Source organism: Lampetra planeri, chromosome 50 (assembly GCF_965212315.1).
Source record: "Lampetra planeri chromosome 50, kcLamPlan1.2.h2, whole genome shotgun sequence".
NCBI lineage: Eukaryota > Metazoa > Chordata > Hyperoartia > Petromyzontiformes > Petromyzontidae > Lampetra > Lampetra planeri.
In genome coordinates, this window is record NC_136156.1 from 922,861 (window position 1) to 937,691 (window position 14,831).

The 14,831-nt window shown below is 51.5% G+C and overlaps 1 long non-coding RNA gene across 2 annotated transcripts in view; it reads right to left on the bottom strand.

Annotated features, from left to right (window-relative positions):
- LOC144734220 (uncharacterized) overlaps positions 1–14,831 on the bottom strand; it is an 88,439-nt gene that overhangs the window by 2,858 nt on the left and 70,750 nt on the right. For both annotated transcript variants that reach the window (XR_013588492.1, XR_013588490.1), the window contains one exon: positions 421–2,785. This is a non-coding gene — a long non-coding RNA (uncharacterized LOC144734220). The remainder of the gene's footprint in view (positions 1–420; positions 2,786–14,831) is intronic.

The window sequence follows — 14,831 nt, forward strand, 5'->3', positions numbered from 1 at the left end:
ACACACAACTACACACACACACAACAAAGATCCCCCGTGTATCCTTAACAGACTGTAGGGGCAAGTGCTGTTAGCGAGCACCTATGAAGGCTGGAACGGCACACGAGGGGGTGGGTGGCCAGCACCACGCCCGACCACCTTTGTCGCCCCAGTGGCGATGTTTACACACTGCACCGGGTACTCATTTGAGGCTGAGTCGACCTAGGGGAGGCCCAGGACCGGTTCAGATAATGGTCACTGGTGTTGGCCGTGAGCAGGAATCGAACTCCTGTCGCTGGGTTCATAGCGCAGCGCGCTAACCGCTACACTACCGCTCCCCACATATACACACAGACACACACACGATTTAGCAACCCACTTTCTGTACTACCACGTCGCGGTTTTTGAGCCACGATTGCGTATGGGGGTGGTGCCCCTTACCCCATGAGCTGCTGAGTATATCCATCCGTCCGCTGTGGGTTCGGGGGGGTGGGGGGGTCGACTGCCAACACGTGTCAGCACTTTCTCTCTGTTCACCGGTGACGATGATTTGAACCCGTCCTGGGCCTCCCTTAGCTCGGCTCAGCCTCAAGTAAGTATTTGGTGCGGCGTGTAAACATCGCCACTGGGGAGACGCAGGCGGCCGCACGTGGTGGCGGCCTTCATAGGCGCTGCTCGCCAACAGCACTTGCTCCGACAGTCTGCTCAGGCGATACCGGGGATCTGTGTTTGTTCACCAGCTCGCAGGACAATCCCACGCTGAGCTGGGTCCATTCCTCGATCTCAGCTGTCCCCCCCCCCCCAAGTCCACCTTTGTCTTCCTCTTGCCCTTCTGCGTGAGATTTTTCCCGAGGAGTCGAAGGCGTGAGCAGGCAGTAGGCAAGGCCTTCATCTCCCACTGAATGTTTCTGTCCAGGTGGTCGGCTACTGAGACTGGAGGAGGCGCCCGGCGAGTTTCCCACGGCCAGAGTGAGAGAGGTCTACTCGACGTGGTGTGCCGGGTGTGGGAGTATCTCTCTGGACGGCACCGGATGAAGTTGAGCCCCTGACGGCGGGACACCTCCGAGCTCGCAGTGCACAGACGCAGCACGCACGCTCCTTCCTCCGCTCTCCCCCTCGCTACATCAAGTCGTCGCGTCATCCCTGGGCAACCCATTAGTTTTAACACTTCATAGTCCCGTCGTTTCTATTGCCCAATTCTTTCCTCAACAGCTTCCTTAAACGCGCCATGTTCGTGAGCATGTTGAGTTTGCGTGTGTGTGTGTGTTGCATCACTGCCAATGCAGTATCAAACAATAACATTTTTTATTTTCATCTGATGAGCGAGCGAAGGAACGATCGGGGCTGGAACGTCGCAAGTTCAAATCCTGGTGTTGCGGGAGGGAGGTTGACTCAGCCCATCATCCGTCTGGGGGGTCGATAAAGTAGCTACCACTTTTGGTAAGGAGGTCATCCGCAGTTGTCCACTGGAAAATAAAATAAAAACTCTCCAAAGGAATGTTGAATTTCCACCAGCGGCTCGCGGCTGTGAACGGGAGGTGAGCACCAATGCCTCAAGGCTCCGTTTGAGCAAAGAAATCACTTTGACGTTTCTGAATGAATGAAGCCCTTGCAGCAGAAGGTGGGTGGGGAGTGGGGAGTGGGGGGTCTGTCGGAAGTGCGCTGCGTGAGTCACCGGCGTGCGATGGCGACTCTCTGCGGGGTGGGGACGTGCGCCGCCGCTGTGAACGCCGCCACATCAAACGGCGCGCGAGCGAGATCCGCGCGTCTCGTTCTGCACGTCTCTCTCCGTGTGTCTCTCTCCACGTGTCTCTTTCTCCAAGCGTCTCTCTCCACGCATCTCTCTCCACATGTCTCTCTCTCCACATGTCTCTCTCCACGTGTCTCTCTCTCTCCACGCGTCTCTCTCCACGTGTCTCTCTCTCCACGCGTCTCTCTCCACGCGTCTCTCTCCACGCGTCTCTCTCTCCACGCGTCTCTCTCTACGCGTCTCTCTCTCCACGCGTCTCTCTCTCCACGCGTCTATCTCTCCACGCGTCTCTCTCTCCACGCGTCTCTCTCCACGCGTCTCTCTCTCCACGCGTCTCTCTCCACGCGTCTCTCTCTCCACGTGTCTCTCTCCACGCGTCTCTCTCTCCACGTGTCTATCTCTCCACGCGTCTCTCTCTCCACGTGTCTCTCTCCACGTGTCTCTCTCCACGTGTCTCTCTCTCCACGCGTCTCTCTCTCCATGCGTCTCTCTCCACGTGTCTCTCTCTGCGCTGCAGGTGCCGCGGTTGGCACCACCGCCGGCGTCCTCCCTGGGCAGCTTTCAGCGCCTTGAGCCGTCGCGCGCAGCCGGCGATTGACTAAGCCGGCGATAAAAGCGAAAGCCTCCTCGCCGAAGAATGTAAGAAGAAAACAAATAAAAACAAAAGGCCCCTTTTGCTTTTGTCTCTGCAAAGCAGAAAGAAGGAAATACGATTCGAGGAAGGATAAAACAAAATATCAATCAGACGGCGCCGCTTTCAAGAGTTTCCTGCGACCGAATCTGTTTGCGCGCGAGTGCAGCATGACACGATCGTCGCGATCTGCGTCTCGGGCTGATGGTTTTCTCCCCGCTCGTTGTCACTTCCCGCTCGGCTTTGTGGTGCTCGATGGCGCCCGGCGCAGCAGATCACCCTTGAGAGAGTCGGGGCGGTGCGAGAGTCGGGGCCGTGCGAGGTGTGCGCCACTCGTGCTGCCCGCCCACGCTGGCTCGGAAACCCGACGCGGGGTGCGGAATTAGGAGCCGATTATTCATCCATCCCTCGTCTTCTCTGGCGGCCTGTCGGGCCGGACGGATTTGCGGAAGAGTGAGCGCGCGACTGTCAAAAATACAAAAAAACTCAGCCTGTCATCACCCTGGGGTTGATATTATTACAAAAACATTCGCATTGCTACGTGGGAAGTCGACGGAAATATTGGTTGTTTCGCTTGGGAGCCTGGGCCCGGCCATGGTAATGTGGAATGTACACCTGTGGCTCACAACCGCAGTTGGATTTAAACATCGGCCAACACTTGAGCTCGAAAGCGGACGTCGCGCTGTGGACTATTCTCGATTGTCCATCGGTGATGAATAACCACCACCGAGTGCAGTGGGGGGCAGGGGAGTGGGGGGGGGGCTGGGGGGGGAGGGAACTGGGGGTGGGGTGGGGGACAGGGGAGTGGAGCTGGAGGGGCAGGGGAGTGGGGGGGGGGGACTGGGGGTGGGGGGGTGGGGGACTGGGGGTGGGGGGGTGGGGGACAGAGGAGTGGGGGGGGGTGGGGGACAGGGGAGTGGGGGGGGGGTCTTGGTGATGGGGGAATAACGCAACTTGTGAGCGAGGCACAAGTGGGACATCCGATACCTGCCGCTCATGCCAGCTAGCATCTGCGGACAGTTTGCGGTTGTAGTATTTTCAGCCGAAATGTCCGATTTATATATAAAATGTACAATTAGTCAAAATGCCAGGAAATATAAGTGGGTTTTTTTGAGCCGAGTCGAATTTGCAGGAATTTTAAATATATATAAAAGTTAATAAGATGCTGCCACAGCGGTATAATGGTTGGCACACTCATACTTAAAATATTTATTTAGACTGGATGAATCCGATGAGCAACAAAGCTCTTTTGCACAGATGCCCAGTAGGGGTGGTTCACAGCGTCACAACAAAACAATACAAAAACACGATAGGAGTGCAAAGTAAAGCAAAGGAAAGAAAATCACAAAAAATAAATCACAAATTAATTTGACCAGGTAAAGCCCACTGAGCTATTAGCTCCGTTTTCAGAAGCAACCTGCCCATAAATGACAGCTCAACGCCGCCCCTGCAATCCAGAGATCACCGGTTCAATTAAATCTCCGGGTCACGGAAGTTTAACCAACTGTGCAGGTTTCTTAAATCTCCCCGCCACACCACCACCCACTGCCTCTGTCCACCAAGCAGTCTGCAGCAGATGGGTGCCAGAAGTGAATCCATGGCCAGGTCAAGTGTGGTGGGGTCACGTGTGGTGGGGTCAAGTGTGGTGGGGTCAAGTGTGGTGGGGTCAAGTGTGGTGGGGTCACGTGTGGTGGGGTCAAGTGTGGTGGGGTCACGTGTGGTGGGGTCAAGTGTGGTGGGGTCAAGTGTGGTGGGGTCAAGTGTGGTGGGGTCACGTGTGGTGGGGTCAAGCGTGGTGGGGTCAAGCGTGGTGGGGTCAAGCGTGGTGGGGTCAAGCGTGGTGGGGTCACGCGTGGTGGGGTCACGCGTGGTGGGGTCACGCGTGGTGGGGTCCCGCGTGGTGGGGTCCCGCGTGGTGGGGTCACGCGTGGTGGGGTCACGCGTGGTGGGGTCACGCGTGGTGGGGTCACGCGTGGTGGGGTCACGCGTGGTGGGGTCACGCGTGGTGGGGTCACGCGTGGTGGGGTCAAGTGTGGTGGGGTCAAGCGTGGTGGGGTCAAGTGTGGGTACTCCAAATCTTTCCACAACCTCTGGCCAGAGTGGAAGGGGTCTCCTCTGGAGGGGGTCTCTCAAACTCCCACCAGTGGGAGGCACTTGCGCCAGCAGTGGCGTGAGCAAAACGTTGCAGGGCTGCACCTTTACCTTTAGGAATAAAAATATATTCATTAATATTTTCGACTGAATTTTTTGTTTCAACACATTTTGTTGCCGTTTGCCTCAAATCCAAAATGTGTTCAATTGTTTTCATCGATTTTCATGTACAGACACACGTGACAACGCCGCTGGCCAATCGTGGCATTCCAGCTTTCTCTGTCCATGACATGACTCAATAACCTTGCATCACGTACTCCCAGCAGCATATCCATGCGTTCACATTGCTCATGCACTTAATTTTCTGTCTTTCCCCGCTTCTTGCACGTAGAATTTCCCCCGTCAAAATATAATATTCCGTCTCTTGTTTTTCTCATTGTCCAAGAAATCGAACCCTGCCTTTCTCTAATAATTGTTATTGTGAACTCTCTTGCTGTACCCGCTGCTAGCCGTAATTCGTGTCACTCGTCACCTGCATGGATAACACCGCCATTCAAATTCTTATTGTCATAAATCATTTCTTAATTTTCAATGCAGATGCCAGTTTCTGAAATACGTATTGTTTGACAGTGCTTTCCTTTCCGTTTAACTCGGTATAATGACTGAATAGACTGCATACCATTAGACAATGACACGTGTCTGTTGAACTTCTCTCGCACCGTACGTAGCCAATCCTGCAAATCGGAGGTGCGGGTGATAATACAAACGACACGCGCACGACCAAGATCATCGTGCAACCCTCTGTCGATCCACTGCTGGATGGAGGCCTACCTCACGCCGTGTGAGTGCAGAACGACATCTGAACTCGCTGGGTTTCCCCCTCCCCCACCCCCCCCCTCTCTCCAACTTTACCAACTCGCCTTGCCCAACGTGTAGCATGGTCAACAATCGCCTCGACACTTATCAGCACTCTGCCACCGACGCAAACGCGCATCCAGCCGTCGGCAATATCACACGAGGGATCACTTCATCCGGCGGTGGACTGACCACTGGATGTTGGTTATTTTTGTCGTATATTATTACTTTACACATCGAGTGTATCGATACATTCTGGTGAACGGGGCCTCTAATCACAGTCACGAGATTCAATCTCGGCCAAAGTAAATTCCCAGCCGATCATCGGTTATCCGGGGGATCAGTCAAATGAGCATTGCCTAATGAGGCCTGAACAACGCTCCTTGGGAAGCCTCACGGAGATGCTGTCACAGGAACGTGGAGTTCCTGACCGACTTCCCCTCAACTTATTTTCCACGCTCAAACGTGCACGCCGCAAGGGTTGGCGGTTCGCATAGCTGCCTCGTAACTCCCAAACCTGAGCCACAGTGTTCCCATGAGTTGGCGGTACGGCAAGTCGACTTATGAACCGATTTGTGCAGGTCCTTGTGTCTATCATCTCCTTCAGTTTTGAGGGGTTTCTCCAGGCATTCAAAATGCCTCACCCATGCAGAAGCTTCAACCCGAAAATTTAATTGGCCAAACGTCTTAACGTCTGACTGCTGCTGTGCCTTTCTCCAATGACTGAACACATTCAGTGACATTCTTGACTCTGTGGCTCCTGCCACGGTGTAATGGTTAGCAGAGATCCTGGCAGGACAGTTTAAACAATGGGGGCGAGTGTCTTAAACCCCCTCAACCACCACGCTTCTGTCCACCCAGCAGGCGAAACGGGTACACCGCAGTTACGGTAGTCGCTCGGCAGATTGCACGCGGTGGGGTGAAGTGTGGGTACGTCCCGATCATCGAAGGCATCTGTCCACCGTGGAAGAGTAGACCAAAATGCCCTCCAGGGGGGCTCTCAAGGGCCCCCTCTCGCGAAAGCCCCTCCGCCAGCAGTGGCATAAACCAAGCAATTGCAGGGGGTGCACCTTTACCTGTGCGTATTTTAGATTTCATCTCGTCAAGGCGTTTTGACCGGGAGAGCGCGAGAGCGATCGTACGTCGAGCGATCTTCTCGGCAAACGCTTTGAACGGAGCTTCCGAGGCATCGCTTCAAAACGCCCTTTTGATTTCGGGGCTGCGTTTAAAATATTACAGAGAAATAGCTTGAACCGGATGGCTGGGCGCGCGTTTATGTTCTTGCCAAGTGCTAAGTGGCCGGGCGATTGTTGTGTGGGCACGCTACCCCTTCGCATTGGATCCCATCTGGAGAGCAGCCCCTCTGGACTAACACGCAAGCTCCAACTTTATTCGAGTGCCAATTCCAGAAAGAGTCGTCCAGATGAAGCAAACACATTAATATTTGTGCTCCCTTCGCACACCGTTAACCCCTTTGGCGCCCCCCCCCCCCCGGCGCTCGTGACCGGTTGGAGCGAGTTGAACGGAGGCTGAGAGGTCAATGGGTCAATGTGTCACGTGCGAGTGTTTACACTCCCGTCGTCGTTGACTGCGGCTGTCGACAAATAACGACGACGATGAACGGGGGGGGGGGGAACTTAAAAAACCAAACCGTGCGGAGGGGAGAAAAAAAGAATAAAAAAAATCTTTAGCGTCTTATGCGTAATTTAAACAAATCCTACGTAAACCCCGCGAAAATCCCCGAGGATTTTGTACCGGTTTAAAACCATATTAGAGGGCTGCAGGCCACGTTTGAAGTCTCATGGGGGATTGTTTTGCGCGGGATTTTCGGGCATCGAAGTGCTGATACGAGCATCAGCGTCTCTTCTACGCCGGGTACCAGCGGAACCGACAGTGAAGTCGGGACGGGATGGGTGGTCTAGACGTCTCGCTTGAGGTTTTCATTTCTCCTGAAAAGCCCGGTCGGTGGTGCTGCTCTTTACAGCTCGTGTGATGCCGACGTACAGTACATCGATGGCGACGCCTTACAGTTGACATTTGGTCTGTCGAGGAAATGTCTCGCGCGTTTTCTTTGTGGATAAGATGCGAGACCAGCGAAGCGGCCCGTGATGTGCCTCCTCTGAGTAAAGCTCCAACATGAATTGCTTTGTCTATGAATGCGGTTTAGACCCGACTGCGTTGTCCGAGATTTGGAATCCAGAGCAGCGCGCGACCGTTTTGATGTTTGAGAACGGCCCACGGAAGAGGACACCACAGAGCTACCTCTGAGATGACCTTCAAGTGCCCCATGGTCCACTCCTGCTCGGCTACAGGGGCTGAGATTTGGACACATCAAGTGCAGCACCAACTTTAATATACACAGTCAGGGGGCTTTGAACAGCGATGGGTGACCATCGCTGTTCACTTCACATGCGGCTGCCTGGATTCGAACTCAGGATGTCACTGGTGCCAGTTCAGCACTTTGACCTCTCTGATCGGCCTCCCTGCTGCACGTCTCCTCGTAGAAATGTAAAATGAATAGAACTTGGTCAGTCCACTGCTGGATGACGGCCTGCCCACCCACGTCGTGTCGGCCGTTGGGGTTGTTTGCCCGCGTTCCGCCACGTTGGACAGAGTCGGCGAAGATATAACTGGCCACTGATGTTAGCCGTGGCCGGGAATTGAACTTAGGTTGCCGGGTTCAAAGTTCAGCCCGCTAACCACTGTGCCACCGCTCTAACCCTGCATCTCACGGAAGTGGTCATTTATCCAAATATGGCTCTGTATTGGCATGTGACCCTAGAGGCTCAAACGTGATTGCAGTTGTTACAATTTCATTTTATTATTTGATGATTGTATTTGCTTCCAGTTCAATTAACAACATATTTAAGCAACACAATGGTGGTGCAGTGGTTATCACCACCGCGCTGTGAACCCATTGACCCGAGTTCAATTCTTGGCCGTGGCTAACACGAGCGGTGAGTGATATCGGTACTGGGACCCTTTTGCGCCAACCCGGGCTGGCCAGCAAGGTGAAGTATGGTCAAAACAACCCCTTTGACCGACAAGGCAGGCTGAGGCCTTATTTCAGCAGCACATCGTCAAAGTTGCGTGTAAACTATTATTAATTATTATAATTCTCCGCATTTATTGAGTCAAATATAAAAATTGGCAGAAAAATAATACACGGTGCGGCAAGCTGTACAATTGAGTTCGCTAATCAAACCATTTATTTTTTTAAAGGCTTTTCTTGACTTGAGAATAGGTTTTTCCCCTTTTTATTATCTTTACTTGTTGAGTGCACTAACCAGCCATGGCAGCAGTTCACTGCTGGATGTTGTGATTTCACATTCTCATCGCTCATTGATTCCAGATTGAGAGTCGATTGTCCTCCCCCCCCCCCCACATCCTTGCCACATGCACAGAGGGAGATAACTCTCTTCTCCAGACGAGTCCCGTCACACGCGGGGACCCACTGCGGCCGTTTCCCACAACAACAACAACAATAATAATAATGCCCAATCTACCGAATGAAATACTTCGTTTGGAGTGCGCACGTACGCACTCTGTCATCACGCGACACTCCGCTCATCCTGGCGGCGGCGGCTTCTGGCTCAGCCATCGTCGTTGTGCCTTCAGGTGTGCGACGACGCGGCCGTCTGGAACGCTCTTCTTTCCGACATTCGGAAGCCACTGAAGCTACGCAATTTTAAATCGTCTAAATTGACAAACTCATTTCTTTAGAACTGCTCTTTGTGTTTAGTTTGCACGTTCCCCCGCACCTCAGATTAGCACGCTTGGCTACGTACGGAGTGAAATAAGATCAACGCACGCACATAGCATGGGGTGGTGTAGGAGGTGGCGGGGAGAAGGATGGGGGGGGAGGGGCTGCGGAGAGGGGGGTGGTTATGAAGTGTGCAGGCGGTGCAACTCCACCAGGGACTGGGCGCTGGACTATGAAGGTGGGGGAAGTGGGGGAGGTGAGGGGGAGGAAATTGACGTGAGGGTGGGGGAGCATATTACGAAAACTTGCTTCATAGCTCATCGGATTTCTCCAGAACAAATAAAAACGTTGATTCTGATTCAGGACCTCGGCTTTTTTTAACGTAAATTTCCAAACGGGTGATTGGGACAGCGTGCCTCGCCTAGTGACGCTTAGTCACGTGGTGGAAGTGGTTTTGGATTAAAGTTTCCCCAAGCCGACTCCACCACCTAGCAGCCGCACGTGCACTCATTCCCCCGCTCCGTCTCCTCGACGGAGGCGTTCCATTCCATGGAGGCCGCTCCGTTGTCATCACCGACCACCACCGGCCAACAGCGCTCGCTGGCCAACTTACTCTTCTTAACAGTTTTAAACGGAGTCATTGACCTGCGTGCGTTCCATAAAACCACGCGTCCCTCCCTCCTCCTCCTCTTACAAAGGACGACGTCTTCTTTGTCACGTGCGGTACGTTGGGCTGCTTTCGCTCCATCCGTGGCCAACCGTGATAATCGGAGGTGTTTAAGAAGTTGTTGCAAACAAAGTTGGGTTCCAACCTCATGGGGGCTTCGACACAAAGGCCACGGCGTGCGGGGTTTGCGTCATAACTGTGGCGCGCGACTGCCGTTGGAAGGCCACGCAGAAGTAAGCGTGCGAACTCTACTTGTGTCCGGTAGAGTCATGGACCTTGCGCAATCAACAATCTCGGCCCACGCTATAATCTCTCGTGGCTGCTAATTTCAGCCGTTTGGCCCAGGTCTGCAAATGTTATTTCCATGCATAATTACCAGAGGCTGCATGTTACTGCACCCTAAACGGTTGGAGATTTTCTTGAGCAATTGTGACCAAAATTAGGGCAATTTTAGTCGACTTGGCTAGCACGTGGTATGTTGAACTTCTTTCGCACCGTACGTAGCCAACCGTGCTACAGTAACCCACAGCCCCGAATCCTCTGGAATAACCGAGCAAAAAAAAAAGTTGGGATAAAAACATTAACAATTCTTTTTCGATTTAAAGATTTCGTGACTGCAGGGATTCATCTTCTTGGTTCTTTCGGTTAAGTCACGTAGAAGGGAAATAATAAAATAATAAAAAGAAAACATAATAAAATATTTTATTTTTGATTGTATTATTTTTATGATTTTATTATATAATAAAATATTTCATTTTTATTATGTTAAATGTTTATTATTTTATTATTTCCCTTCTACGTGACTTTACCGAAAGAACCAAGAAGATTAACCATTCTTGACCTACTTTAAAGTTCGTTTGTACCTCAGAATGTCTTTTAAGTGTTGCTGCAATTGATCAGTTCGCTTTGCATACTTTAAGTTACGAAGGTTTTTTTTTGCATTGGATGCGTTCCCTCATTGTACCATGTGAATGTGTGAACTTAGCATCCACAACTTGACAGGCTACGGTTGTTTTTGGATCGTTTAATGTTTTTTTTGCTGTTGCTGTAACGAGGTCCCCCATTGAAAACGAGCTATTATTGCCCAATGGGTTTGACCTGCGCCAAAGAAAAACGTTAAAAAACAAAACCCCTAAACCTGACCAGCGTGCTGAAGCACGGCCAGACAGCACCCACGGTCAACACAACATGTGGATAATCTCTCATCCAGCTGTGGATTGACAGAGCCGTAGATTACAAAACGAATCGTGAGTGGTGCTTCCAAGTATAATAATGATTACAATAAGGCCTCTCTATGCCACGTCAGTCCAGGGGGCAGGGGGGTTGTTTGACCATACTTCACCACGCTGGTCAATGCGGGCTGGTGTGTGGGAGGGAGTGGGTGGTGCTGGTTCAGATCTGCTCGCTACTGACGCTAATTAGCCCCCGCGCCCGTCACCCCGGGGGAATCGAACTCAGGTCAGTGGGTGCACAGTTGCAGGGCCCAAGTTTCATAATATGCATGCGTAAATTATATATATAATGTGTGTGTTATGTATTTTTTTCTGCAATAAAACTGCACAAATGTCCTTCACATATTTAAGAAGCAGCCTAATGAAAGTGGGACACGTGCCTCGCACATTTCTTTCCGCTGTTTACTAAACATGAAAGGGTGGAGGGGGGCGGTGTAATAAAAGGCAGTGTCGCCATGCCCCACGCACGTCAGGATTATCAAACGATAACAGCATACAGATGAAAAACGAAATTAAAAACAAGTAAATCATTTTTTCCCCTCCGCGCGAAGGCACACAAAACGAAATGGCCTTTCCCTCCCCTTCCCGCCGCGCGCTCTTCTTGCGTTACGCGAAGGCCGCAGAAGGCCGGTCCCGTCGCGTCTCGTCAATTTCCCACGAGGCAGAGGTGACGGCCGGCGACGGCGAGATGTGCACAATTACGTAATAATCGTAAGTCGCGTGACGATGCGTTTTATTTCAAGAAAAACACGGGCGCGATTATGGCAATATTTTCAGAAGCTCGATGCCAATTTGGAGGGTCTGAGACGGCAGCCTCTCCTCGCGGTGGCCTGACCTGTCACGCCTCTCCGTGTCACGTTAAACACACACAAACTCATGCCGTCATCTCGGCCAAATGGACTTCGTCGATTCGAATCCGGAGTTAATCAGCAGAACAACCACTCTATACCCAGCATACAAACACTTATACCGGAGGCTGATTTTTTACGAAAATGTTCAGCCCTTTGTCAATCCATCGACTGCCGGATGAATGGTTTCCCCGCACCACGTCAGTCGTGGTCTTGTTTGACCATACTTCACCACCACGCTTGACAGTGTGGCGTTTGTAAAAGGAAGGGCCAGGCACAGGGAATCGAACTCGGCTCGCCGGTTTGAGAGTGAAGTTTGCTCTCCTTTATGCCACTCCTCCCCCCTAATTGGTTAATGTTGACAATTTTAAATAATTCCAGAATAGAGAAACGAAATACAAAAGACAAAGATTCCCCGTATGGCCTCCACAGACTGTTGGGCTTAGTGCTGTTAGCGAGCACCTATTACGGCCGAGACGGCGCACGACGGGGTGGGAGGCCAACACCACATCTGGCCGCCTTAGCTTCCCCAAGTGCCGATGTTTATACACCGCACCGGGTACCAACTTTAGGGCTGAGTCGACCTAGCGGTTGCCCAGAACCGGTTCACATATTCGTCACTGATGTTGGTGGCCATGAGCATAAATCAAATTCGGGTCACCGAGTTTGTGGCGAGGCGTGCAAACCGCTGTCCGCAAAATACACGCACACGCGCGCACACACGTGCACACGCGCACACAGAGACCAGAGTTATCAATGGGCGGCATTTAATGGCTGGTGTCACAAGAGACTAAGTGATGGAGGCCAGGCCTCACTCTTGGCGGGTGCGGCACAGGTGCGGAGCCAAACGCGGACCCCTCCGTGCGGTGCCGAGCGGATCAGCCGAGACCATCGCTCCTGCTTCTGGCAGCAAGAGACTCGCGGACAAATTTGACCAAAACTGGAACCTTCACCCACTCTGGTTCGTAACTCACGCAGAGGTGTTCACCGCCGTGCAAACAAAAATAAGAACTACGGTGAGCGATCAGCTGTCTAACAGAAGATTTGTAACGCGATTTTAACGTGCAAGGCATAATAATTGTTACAATACAGCTTCATGCGGGTTCGGTTTGTGCAATTTTGCGTTTATGAGGCTAACCAATTAATATCCATAATTTGCTCTATGCGGTTTGAATTCAATATTATGTGGCTATAAGGTCAGACGTGGGACAATGTTGTGTGTACTGTATGCGCTACTCGGCAGGCATCCGTCTCAAAGACAGACAAACCCACTGCGATACACACACAGAGACAAAGACAGAGATACATACACAGCGATACGCACAGGGATACACAGAGATACAGCATCGTGTGTGTACTTTGTGTACTACTCGGCAGGGAGCTGTCTCGTGCGGTGCATTGTGGGTTGGGTGACTGAGGTCCACGCTCCGTGATTTTACTTTGTGCGCCCTTCTTTTGCAAAGCATCTACCGCAAAGCGTGGGAATCCTGCACACAGAGTGATCCGTCTGTGGATAACGCGCTGATTTCTAATGACTACTCTTCACTTTGTGTTCTCATCAGCGGATTGAATGTGGTGATAAAAGCAATGGCTTCATACCTTACAGAGGAGGAGACTGATCGTGGATTGAATGAGCCGAGGGGAGATTGGCGAGAGACAACGCAAAAGCTCTGCAAGAGGAATCTATTTTGCCCATGGGGTATATCGAAAAACACATTCTTTGTGGTACTGCATTGGCAGTGGGTGCACAAGCACAAATAACAAAAGCTAAACACATTTGTCAACAACACTGTGCTCAGTATTGTTTTAACCTTTTGGGGCAGCGATATTGACACGCGTGTTGATTATTGTGTTTACTCTACAGTCCTCTCCGTCGCGGGGCTGCTGATGTTGATGTAGAGCAACACAACCACGATTTGACATCGAGGTGGTTGAGCCACACGATTGTGTCAGAAGTTTAGCAGAGTGTGAAGGAGGCGTTGAGTCGGTAAACATTCCATAGTTCTGATCCGAGTGACCAGTCTCCACACACTGCCGGAGAGTTTTTTTTAAAATGTTCCATGTCGTGCGTCAAGCATCAATGTCTCTGCCACGGTGTGTGGGACCGACTGTTCAAACCTTAGATTTTTTAAACTTCCATCGGGGAATGTTATCTTGAAATTCGGACGCGTTCCTCTTGTGGCCACAAGCACTGGCTTAATCGTGAGATTGACAACCGATTTCAAATAATGAGGCCACAACGATTAGTTGTCTATCTGTGACGGTTATTACCTCTGGTCAATCTCGCAAAAGTCTCAGCACCATGAAGTCCTTCGGTAAGGGGCGAGTGCCAGCTACACATGGAAATAGTTGGATTATTGTGCTATCACAAGACAGGAAACTTTTCCATGGTAATCCCGTGTACCGTAGCAACGACTTACTATAAATCGAAACGAGGGACTTGGTCTAAAATATTTATTGTATGTGTGAAAATAATTGAAAAAAATATAATTTACAGCCCTCAGTCAATGGACTGCTGGATGATGGAAGGCCTCTCCTCCGCACAACGTGTCAGCTGTGGGAGTCGCTTGGCCATACCTCACCACGCTGGCCAGCCAATGCGGGTTGGAGCAGAAGCGTGGGAGCATGGGACGGTACAGCAATGGGGTTGTGTTCCCCACGACTGTATATGATATGCACACGGTATATTATACTTTTACTGTTCTTAATCCAGTGGTTATATAAAGACGCATACAATGAGAGGTAAAATAGGCAGTGTGGGTTAGCGATGGAGCTGACCCAAGACCGGTTCAGATATTTCTCATCACTGATGTTAGCCATGCCCCGGGAATGGAACTCGTGTCACCAGGCCCTTGGTGGTGCAGTGTGCTAACCACTGCACCACCGCTCCCCAATTCCATATGTTTAAGACGCTACATGTGCATAGAGACAGGCAGTGGTAGTCCCATCGTTGAAACACGCCGCTGGACTAGTGATGTTTGCGAGCGCCTATTAAGGCCGACAGCATCACACCTGAACGCGTTTGTCTCCCCACTGCCGATGTTTACACACTTGTACCAAGTACTGCGCCCGTTT